Source organism: Protopterus annectens, chromosome 7.part0 (genome assembly GCF_019279795.1).
Source record: "Protopterus annectens isolate FY-2018-M chromosome 7.part0, PAN1.0, whole genome shotgun sequence".
In the NCBI taxonomy this organism is placed as follows: domain Eukaryota; kingdom Metazoa; phylum Chordata; order Ceratodontiformes; family Protopteridae; genus Protopterus; species Protopterus annectens.
In genome coordinates this window covers 865,464,257-865,475,761 of record NC_056739.1, presented here as the reverse complement: position 1 = coordinate 865,475,761, position 11,505 = coordinate 865,464,257, and positions in this window count along the sequence as shown.

Here is an 11,505-nt window from a genome sequence, read left to right as displayed (position 1 = left end):
TTGAAATATACTGCTTTGTAATTTTTCATGTATTTGTTCAATCATTTAATTGCAAGCAGACGTCTGAAAGTATACTGTCATACAAGGGGTTGTGTATTAAAATTGGAGAAACAGTATGCATTGATTCAGAAAAAAAATTCAGAGTAATGGCGTGATGGGGTTTATAACTGTAGTACTATAGGGTTGTCCACATAGCATTTTGTCAGCATAGTTGTAGATTCTATATTGATAAAACTGAGAGATCATTTCAGGAAAGAATCCATGAACACGTACAAAATTCAATAATGTATAATTAATAGTCCCTTTAGCAAACATTTTCAAAATTAATTCAACACAATCATTTAAGTTATTTGCCACAGACAACGTCATTAAAAATCCAGGGAGACAACGCTGAGTGAATATTTGGAAGCACATAAATTATTTTGGCAGCTAAAAATGAATGGGGTATTTCCTGGATTAAATTGGTCCCTATATAAACTGTATTTTGAAATTAAAATCCTGTGAGCTTGAGGTGGGGTAGTTTAAGATATCCAAGAATATTTGGTTCATACATAGAATTCACAATTCTTTACAGTGTCAGCATCACAAACAGCACAATCACGTTCGGTGCTGATGGCCATTGGTTTTATTCCCACACCAGACTGATTACTGATACTGCAGTTTAGTATGGGGGGGTGCTGTATTCCTGAGTGTGCTGTCCTTCAGATGGACATTAAACCAAGGCCCTTCTACCTGAGTTGGTATTAGCTCAGGTAGATGTAAAAGATCCCACAGAAATGAAAAAAGGGGAAGTTCTCTGATGCCCTGGCCATATTTCCCCAATTAGTATAAATACCACCGGAGTCTACCCTGAAAACAGGCTAGTAGCAGAGTAGGACTAACCTAGTTAACAAAATATAGACAGAAAATTTCATACATATCTACATATTTATTTTATGTTTGTAAATATAAAATATAACCATATACACAATTGAATTCCAGCTGACAAACTCAGTCTAGCCAGACAAGCTTCCAAGTCAATTTAAGAGAATAAACCCAGTCCTTGATCTACACTCTCATATTTTCCTATTTCAAAAGTTGAATAAAACCACTAAAGTCTTTCTTTTGGTTTTTGGTTTTCAAAAACTTTAATTTTGAAGAACGTCCAACATAGGTAGGTGAGTGCTGTGGCAAAAATCTCTCTTTGTTTTATTTCAGTTGTCTTGTAACACCTACTCCACAGACAGTTAGGGTATTTATACTTTGTGCAGCATGAGCACATTAGGAATATGTAAATATGGATGCAAAAACGTTATTTTCATTCCTTGATGGAGTTACATTAATTTATATAGATATGGATACAAACTCTCTATTCTCATTGGTTAACAGTGTTACATTAATTTTGTATAGAGATGGACCTATGGGAGGAGACTGGCTGGGTTATGACCAACGCTTTCACAAGTAAGCTTTATCAGACCTACCTATTAATCAAACTAACATTCAGTTGAAAAGTAATTAAACTAACACTCAGTTAAAAAGTAATTAAATCAAGGTTTTTAAATTACAGCCAAACTTCTATTAACATTAAACCAGGGAACGTTATCCAGGGTTGAATAATAGGACCAGACTACTTGGTGCAAGAATCTTAAACATCTTAAAAAAACTTAAAAATGTATTAAACAGTTGTCGTGTGTTTGCATGCCCTTTAAATGTTTTGTCCTGTAGATGACCAGAGGATGTTCGGCGGAGGCCTCTTGATTAACCATATTTCAATTTGGGTAATGCTAGAGGTACTGCGGAGCATGTCAATAGTCCCCAGAAACGTATGCAAATGGGGTAAAAGCCCAGGGAGTAAATGCAAGATAAAATAAAACAAAACAAAATACCAAGAGTGGAAAAAGCAGAATGTCAACCTTTAGACAGTGAGCATAAATAGCAGCAGTGGATTAGAGAAAACATTTGCATTAAGAACATAGTCACTGTCAGTGGTAAGCACAATGATGCAGTTTTCTTAGGTTCAATACACTGCTGATGGAGATTATAGTGTTAAGTCCTGGGGGTTTGCCTGCATTAAGCCGGATCTGCCATTCCAGCTCCATTTTCTCCAGAATGTCATTGCTGGAGCCTCGTAGTGTTCCCTTTTTGACCATATCCATGATATGGAACCTAAAGGAGTTATGCCCAATCTTTTTGTTGCTGTGCCTTGCCAATGCATTGTTGTCGTTGTGATATTTTATGTCATGTAGGTGTTGAGCAATCTTTTTTCAGCCTGCTCAAAGTTTTGCTATATAAAATGCGCCAAATTTTGAACATTCTGCTCCATAAACTAGACACTCACTGTCGCAGTTCCCTCTGAGTTTGCTAAAAAGGATTTATTTGTGTTTGGTTAATTGAACTTATTGGCATTGCTCAGCAACTTACATTAGCCACACTACTTATTGACAACATTTTTATCATCTGGGAGAGCTCAGAGGAGAGGTTAAGGGAAGTGTGTACATTCCCACTGTTGCCAGTGGTGAGGATTGAGGCTCCTTGATTACTGAGCCAGTGCTGGGGCATTACACTCGCCATACTTACCAACTGTACAGACTCATCGGTTATCATTAATTCATCCTCACCATGGATATCATATTACTGTATATCACAATCCCCCACTATAAGGGACTGATGCAGTATTTTAAGAAATAAAGCAATACCACATACTTACCTGCATGGCAGAACTTGCTGTCAGGCTAAATTCTTTTTCCTTAAGTAAGCTTTTCTTCAGAAGTTCTACAGAGTCTTATGACTGCAAAGATAAGCCTTAGTTTTGCCAAGCTCTTTGTGAAATGGGTGAAACAGCAATTTTTTTTCTGTAATTCATAGTTAGTGTCAGAACATTACAAGACTTACACAGAAAACTATTTTTCCAATGAAATTTTCCAGTCCTTCTTGGGTTGTTTACCAAGGCCTGTCTTTCTCCAGCATACAGTCACCAAATTCTCCTTTCTTACATTTTCTAGAAGTTAAATTGTTAGCTTATCACTCCTATACAAAGATATCAGTTTACAGTAAACTAAATGATTCATACAGATTTCATCTACCTAGACTTTTCCCCCCATCTAAAGCATATACAGAAGAACTGACTATGCTCAGAACTTCTTCCAGTATTACCAAAAGCTGCGGGTCCAGATATGTCTTTGATATCACCATTCTAAAATGAAGTTGTCCTGGGGTGCTCTTAAACAGCTAAAGAAAGATTCACATTTCTCTCCCAAATAGGGTATGTGATATGAAACCTTGAATTTCAAAATATTTGTTTGACATGCACTGAGCTGAAAGGTTACCCACTTTAGAGGATGATGAGTCTATGTAACATGAAAGCTATGCTAACTGCTCTCTGTGGATATTAGAACTCCTAAGTCTCTTCTGTAACAGAACGTGCAAATGGCTGAGAAAAAGGGGAGGAGATTCATAAATGTTTTTGAGACCTATACATTCCAGGGGCACTTAAGGGATACATGCTTCTATAAAAGAAGGGGCACTGCTTACCAGCAAAATACAAATGTATAGAATTCAAGCTTCTTCATGAGGGAGAGAATCAAGGCAAACAGAGAAACTAAAGATGAGAGGACCCAGTTTCTGCCAATGGAACTGCAAGTATTTACCTTCCTGAGGGATCCAACATCTATCAAGGAAACACCTAGCAAATACATTCATTTTTTTCAATTGGTGGCTGGCACAGTGTTAGGGTATATTAAAGTACAGAAGGTCAGCAAGGTCATTTCAGTTTGTCCACTGTTGTCTTCACATTACAGTATAGTCACTTTCTGCCTTATGGGTGGTGTATTGAATGGTTCATTCAGTAGGGCTATGTGGACATCACTAATAGCTTAAGGCAGAGTAGTGAATTGTATGATGACCATGACATTTCAAGAGAATTACGGTAGAATGAATGCACCCATAATGTTATATTATGTCACAAGATGTGCCCTACAACTAAAGGCAAATGCCTTTAAAGATTGCAATAAGTTCTTTTTGAAGATCTACCAGTGTGAGTCACTGAAAACGTTAACATATTTTATAGTCCAAAAAATAGAAGATGTAGACATTCTACAGAGTTTGAAGCTTGGTTTCACCTTAATATAAGCAACTTGCATGACCTTGAAAATTGTAAGTTCTCTATGTTAGGGCAGAAAGAACAGCTCACTTCTACATCTCTGAAGAATAAGTGCAGCCATGGAACTAAGTAAACGTCCTGACAGATGATGAGTACCACAGCAGGAGGCACTGGCTGTTCCAATTTTCAGTAAGTGCTTCCTTGCTGGGCTACACATTTCATGTCATTTCTTCTTCAGAAGCTTGTGATTGTGGATAGTAGACAAGAGTACAGCTTTGTTCATTGGAATGCAAGGTTTCATCCTGACATGAGCACTCTGCAGGTCATATTTATTGTAACTGCTTAATGTTGGGGCAGACCATGCTGGAGGAATACTTCATTGTGGATAGAATAATACAGGCATATTATGATAGCAGCTTTATGTCACTTGATGAACATTACAACAGAAGGCACTCACTGTTCCACTCAGTAGTAAGTGCTTTTGATTTGGGGTACAGTCAGTTCCATTTTTTATCCTTTTTTCATATTTTTATTAGATAAATTCAAAAAAGATGATGCCAGGAGCATTCTGTCGCTTGACCAGTACTTCATCACAAGGTACTGGCTTTTCTATTCTCCAGCGTTTTTGTTAGGGTACTGATTTTTCATTAAAACCTCTGATGAAAATGCAACTACAAGATGATTTGGGACTGTACAGTCAGACTACAATTTAAAATAACTTTAAACTAGCACTTTCAATAAACGTGCACTTTGCTCAGGAGAAGCATGTTGACATCATTTTTTAAAATAGTATATTCTCAACTTCAGACATTCATTTGTCAAGCACACATTATTGAGAGCAACCTAGTTGTAGAAAGAACCTTTTAGATAAATGTACTAGTGACTGCCCTTTGTTGTGTACTCATCTAAACAAACATTTCTGCATGTAAATGTCCTGAGCTATTCAACATCTTGTGCATTTTGACACCATGCTATTTGTACTGCAACAGTTGCACTTTCTTGTGGTAAGAAAAAGTGAAATGAGTGAGCATGTTTTGAACAAACTAAAGCAGGATCACTGCAAAAAGTAGAGTTGTAGCCTAGAGATACTGGTAGCTTCTGTTATGGTTAACAGTAGCATGTGAAAAGGTGCAAGTTAAGTAACAGTCCTGTATAGAACTGCCCGAGACTGCAGACCATTTTAGCATGTCCAAATCACCCCCTATTTGTACTTCACCAATGGCACTTTCTGGGATTTACATTTGTAAGTGCTTTTAGTTGGGGTATCAGTAATGTTAAAGGTCAGCAAAGAGTCCCTAATTCTGGACATTGGGCTGAGATCTGTTGCATGATGAGTACCTCAGCTGAAGGCACAGCCTCTTATACTTTGCAGTAAGTGCTTTCTTGTTGGGGTCACTTCTTCTACCATTTATTGTGGAGTGAGATAAGGGTATAATATCTTTTTTAGGAAGTTGAGTGTAGCCTTTCACCCTAAGATGACCACTCTGCATGCCTTTGATAATGTGAAGTGCTTTGCGTTAGGTCACACCCTACTGTCATCCATTTGGTATAACGTTTTGTCACTTAATGGCTACCACAGCAGAGAGTACTGGTTATTCAACCTGCCAGTAAGTGTTTTCTTGTTGGGATGCAGATCAGTGTCACTTTCTCATCCTGTTTGGCTGCCAACTGAGATGTTTTCTTTCTTACATGGCATAAAAAAAATTGAATTGCCCCTGGATACATATACCTGTACCAGAAATTTGCTTCAGGTTTCAGTTATCTGAAGACAACTTCAGTTGAAAAAAAAAATAATTTTATATATATATATATATATATATATATATGTATATATATATATATATATATATATATATATATATATATATGTATATATATATATATATATATATATATATATATATATATATATATATATATATATACACACGCACACACACACACACACACCATATTATTTATTGGGATCTATTATTTTTGGTTCTTTTGCATTCGCTATTCATTCCTGAGTAATCATATGTGGCTATATATATGGTTACAAAAGTGTGAATCAGCATTTTAATTTTCTGTCCCATTATGCACAATAATGCTCTGCTTAAATCCTGCTAGAACCAGCTGGTAAAATAAAATAGTGCTACTCCATCCATGTAAAGACAATTTGAGTGGAAATATGTGGGATGGTACTTTAATGATTCTAAAATGTTATCAATAAAAGCATAATGCATCCAACAGGAACAACATCACTATCTGTGGTTTTGTTGCACTATGTTTCTACAGCAGTAATGCCTCATTACAAGGCTTTAGGTTTGAATGGCCCAGTGGAAGAGAACTGGTATGTGAACACATGAAATTATATAAAAGTGCAGGTACTTCCATCACGCAAATAAGAAATGTTATAACATTAGTACTGTATCCATGAGGTCTTATAAAGAACATTTAGTGCTAGTACTTGTTTGCAAAAAATGCACATTATACTACACATATACACTTGTTAAAAAATATTCTATTACATTTTTGTTATGATACAGAAACTATAATACCATGTAATAGAAAAATGTGGTTATTTTATTATTGCCGTACTTTAATACGGATTCTATAAATAATTCAACTTTGAACAAACCTAATAAAAGTCATTGTTTTATGATAATGAATGGAAATTCAATGTCCACAAAAATAAAAAAATGCCACATAGCAAGCTGTCCCAAGTTAACATTGCATAAAATGCTGCTATATATATATATATATACATATGGCCAACTGCGGCCTAGTTCCTGTGCTTTCTGGCATGTTGCACCTTTCTCCCATCCAGCCTTCATAACACTGGCACTGAAATTCTGTTCCCATTTTCTGTATTTGTTCCCTGAGTGTTCTTATTGGATTAAATGAAATACTGTGACGATCGGTATGTTCTTGAATTTGAAAAATTTGTCCATCTAGATGAAGGTAACTATTTGTTTCTGGATTCTTTCTTAAACATCGTCCATTTTTGTTGCATGTAAACTGGCTACAAAGTTCTGCAGCCTTGGTGACGTTGATAACATATGGTCCCAAAACGCTTCTTATGTAGTCACGGATCAGCATACAGTTAGTCTGTTGGTAAAATCAGGAAATATCATTTCTAATTAGTAAATATTGCTTTTAAGTACATACTCATTTTGAGAAGCATAAAATATCAGTGGACAGTTTTACTTGTTCCTTTTATGATTATCTTAGTAAATAAAGTATACAAAATAAAGAAATCTAAGTAATAGACAGCCCTCAGTCATTTCATCTGGCACAGCAAATATACTAAGTGAAAATATTGTAACTTTTCTAAACTAGCATGGATATCAGTCCTCGTAGGCAAGGAATAGATCCCGTGACATTGGTTCCATACACACTCAAGAACAGAATAATGACAGCAAGTGGGTTGTTACAATTGTTATGTTGTGCATGCAAGTAGGTAAGCACTTCATTTGTTGATATTTTAATGAGTGACGCCAATGGAAACTACATTATCCTGACAATAAACTGAATGAAGTATAGCAAAAATGTGGACTAGTTTTAAGTCCCAAGAGAGACATGTATCAAGTTTTCTTTTTCCTCCAGGAATGGCAATCTTGGAGTTGGTATATATAAGTTCGGGGGGGGGGGGTTGTCACATGTACAAAAAAAAAACAATCATAAGGGAAGAAGAACACAATGTTCGATATTAATTCTTCTGTATTTTTGGTCTTTTTTTGTTCCAGCCTTGCATCACTTTGCAATGAGTCCTGAAGTTTAGATAGTGTGACAACACATTTAAGTGAAGAAAGTGAAAAAGCAGAAACCATAATGAAATTATTGGACCTCCAAATTATTACAGCAGAAATACGCAATATATAGTTATGCCAATGGTAGAAGAAAGTGTCAGTGATATTTTGTTTTATAATACTTTATACCCCTCACCCAACAGCTAGAGATTAATGTGTCACCTAAATAGTATGCCCTAGGTATGAGAAAAATGAAATGTACAGAATACTTAAGAATCGATTACACACTGACTGCAGGAGGTACACTGCATCAGTTAAGATATAAATGTTGAAGCTAGATTGTTTTCTCCAGCTGATGCATGCCAGCAGTTTTAATGTTCATAGGTTCATAGGTTCATAGGTTTATACTAGGCTATCTGCCCTAAGGCATTTATAAGCCTAGCCCAAAGTTTTGTGGCTTACGCCACCCCTTTTATGAAAAAATACTGTACCCATTAGTTTGTTGTGCCTCTGTCCAGCAGTGACACAGAGATGATTCCCGGGGTAAACCTACGATCTCCCATCCACAGGTCAAGATTTCTCTTGAACAGAGCCAGCGAGGTGCTCTGCCTCACATGGACCGGGATTTTATTCCACAGCATAGGGAGTCTCTGAGTGATAAATCTATCCCTCCAGCACGTCCTATTTATATCCGTGCTAAGGTTTAAGTTGCTTGGTTGTGGTTTTGGTGGATTTGGATTTTTTGAGGTGGAGCATGTCCATTAATTCCGGGTTGGACATGGCCTTGTATGTCAGGCAAATGTCACCTCTGAGCAGACGGTATGCGACTGAATAGAGCTGGGGTTTCTTCAATCTGGCAGCATATGACAGATTTTGGAGTCCCTTTATCCTTTTGGTGAGGAAGTTTTGGGGTCTCCAATTGCTGCAGATGTCGGGTGAGATACATCCCGAATGGGGCATTGTACTCTATCATTGGTCTCATAAGTGAAGAGTACAGGGGAACAATGACCTCACTAGATCTGGATGTGAATCCCTTCATGATCAGGTGGGCAATGTAGAAGGTCTTTCTAACCACTTTAGCAACGTGAGTGTCAAAAGAAAGGCCACTGTCAACCTGGGTCCCCAGGTCCCTGATAACCTCTTCTGTGCTTAGTGGATTGCCACCTATATGGTAGCTTGGGGTTACCTTGTTTTTCCCGAAGGGTATGACTATACATTTTTTGGCGTTTAACTTCAGGCCATGGCTCTGGCACCAGCTATCTGTTTCCGTGAGTCCCTTCTGAAGGATATCCGTGTCCGATGCACTTTCCACTTTCATTTTTACTTCATTACCATACATTTTTATCGTAACTTTTATAGGTGCATGATCTGAAATAGTTGTTAGATGTGTGTCAAAGCTTTCAATGAAATGCACATGTCATTGTGAAATATAATTTCTGTCTAGTCTAGCCCAGTTATTTTACCTTGGGGAGTAATTTACAAATTCATTCTGAGTTTGTACTACTGAATTCAAGTCTTCTGTGCCAAGTATTTTCATGAATTTCTTCATAAATCTACCCTGTATTGTTAGATTTTTCTCTTCTAGGCCCCTGAGATATATCCTCACTGTTGCAAATCAAGTTCCAATCCCCAGCTGTAAGTAATATTTTCTGCAGAAAGCTGATTATTTCTTCCAACATTTTCTTAAGCTCGATAACACAGAGCTAATTGGAGGAGGGGCACTGAGCAAAACTCTGATCTGTGATAGATATATAACCTTAAGTATCCTGATTTTTGCTCATTTTACTAATTATTGCTTATTCTAAGATATTTATAGCACTTTCATTGTCTGCTGCATACTTTTTACTGTATTTTATAGCTATAAACTAATCTGCACAGTTGTACTAAAATTATATGCCTTACAGAGCCTGATAAATAAGGTTTTAATGTCACACTGTTTGTAAATCTTTTCTAGCTAGTTTCACTGTGTGTAAGGTATTAACTGGAAATTTTCTCCATTTGTTGAGCATCTGTTGTTCTGATTTTCTGCCAAGGAGTGTATCATATAACTGATATAGTTGATGGCTTTGCAGTTGCCCACCCCTACTATAAATTAGATCTGGGACACTCCCCTCAGTCTAGTGTCATTAGGTCATTCTACCTAATACAGAGAGAACATTTGCGAAGGCCAACCCAATTAATTTCTTCACCTTGAATTATCGGCTGCTCCGCTCTCCCTTTCCACTATACAAAAAAAAAAACTTCTAAGCTTGTTTCCTACCTTTCCTGTAACTACTCTAGTCCAGATACAGATATGCTTTATCCAGGACTGTGTGTAAGCTTCTGAGCCCCCCCTGAGCCTTTCTACCAAAAGAAGAGTGGTTTCTGGCCCAGAAATTGTAGTTTATTGGCCATTTGTACAGTTTTTCCATCTCTTTCAACTGTCTAGTTTAAAAGCCCCCCGTTTGCGCTTGTTTTGCACCCTTCCCCTAACTAGTCTAGACCAGATCCAGATTTGCTATATCCAGGACTGTTTGTAAGCTTCTGAGCGGTGCCAAAGTCTGCCTTCAAGTTTTCCCTTAGATCAGGTAGTTCTCTCCTTTCCTGCACTTTTACTCGCTTATTAGTCTAGCACTTTACCAGACTTCTTGTAACAGTTATTGTATCACACAAAAGTGCTACCAGCACTAAACGTTCCACAAGGAAACAGCTCCAGTACTTATTATTAATGCCCACCCCTTCAGGCATGTCTAAAGGTCAGTTCCCTGTGCTTACTCCTGTTAACCTGGTGAACTTGGGCATCCTGAGGCAGTGTAGCAACTGCCTCATGTACACTGACAACCCTCTCCTCTTACCTCCCAGCACTCAAACTTGCAAGAGATGCACTTATATATCAGAATTGGAAGCCACGCACTCTCCAGCCAAGACTGGAATAGTTGGTCAAGAGGAGAAGGTTAACACTTGCACCACGCCACATGGAACACATAGGTCTCCAGAGCACACACCAGCACTGCCTTCACATAAACACAAACCACACACCCACCTTCACGGAGGCTGTCAATAAAAATCTACCCAAACAGTAGAGACCTCCAAGGCAGAAATGCACTTGACTACCACAACACAACACTAATCATGAGACACATAACTCTCCTAAACATTGTGCCACTCAGCCAAAGCCCCTAAGGCAAAACAGCATGCCCAACACACTAGTCCTAGGTGACTTGATAATGAGACACACTGATGTCCAACTCACTAGGTTGAATAAGGAGAAAGTAACAGTCAGCTGCCTGTCAGGTGCCAGGATCAGCCACATAACGCATGCACTCAGGTCCCTCAGCAATGGGTACAAATATGACTCTGTCATTGTACATGTGATGTGAATGACCTATGACATACCTCCCTGGACTACATGAAAAGTGACATGGAGGAGCTCTCGGATTATGTAGCCCAGGCAGGTATGACCCTAGCCCTGAGCAGCATCCTACCATCACCCAGAATGTCACATTATTCCATTTGCTGGATTAAAATGAAACTGTGTGCAGTGCAAACTGTACTTTCTATATGGCATAAATGTATTTTTCCCTTTAAAACAATGGAATCCTATAAACCTACAGCAAAATATCATTGAGACTGAAAATAATGGATACTAACAATTGCAGTGACATTGGAAGCTAATCCTCTAAATGAATAATAAGATGGTGAAATTCATAAAGTTAA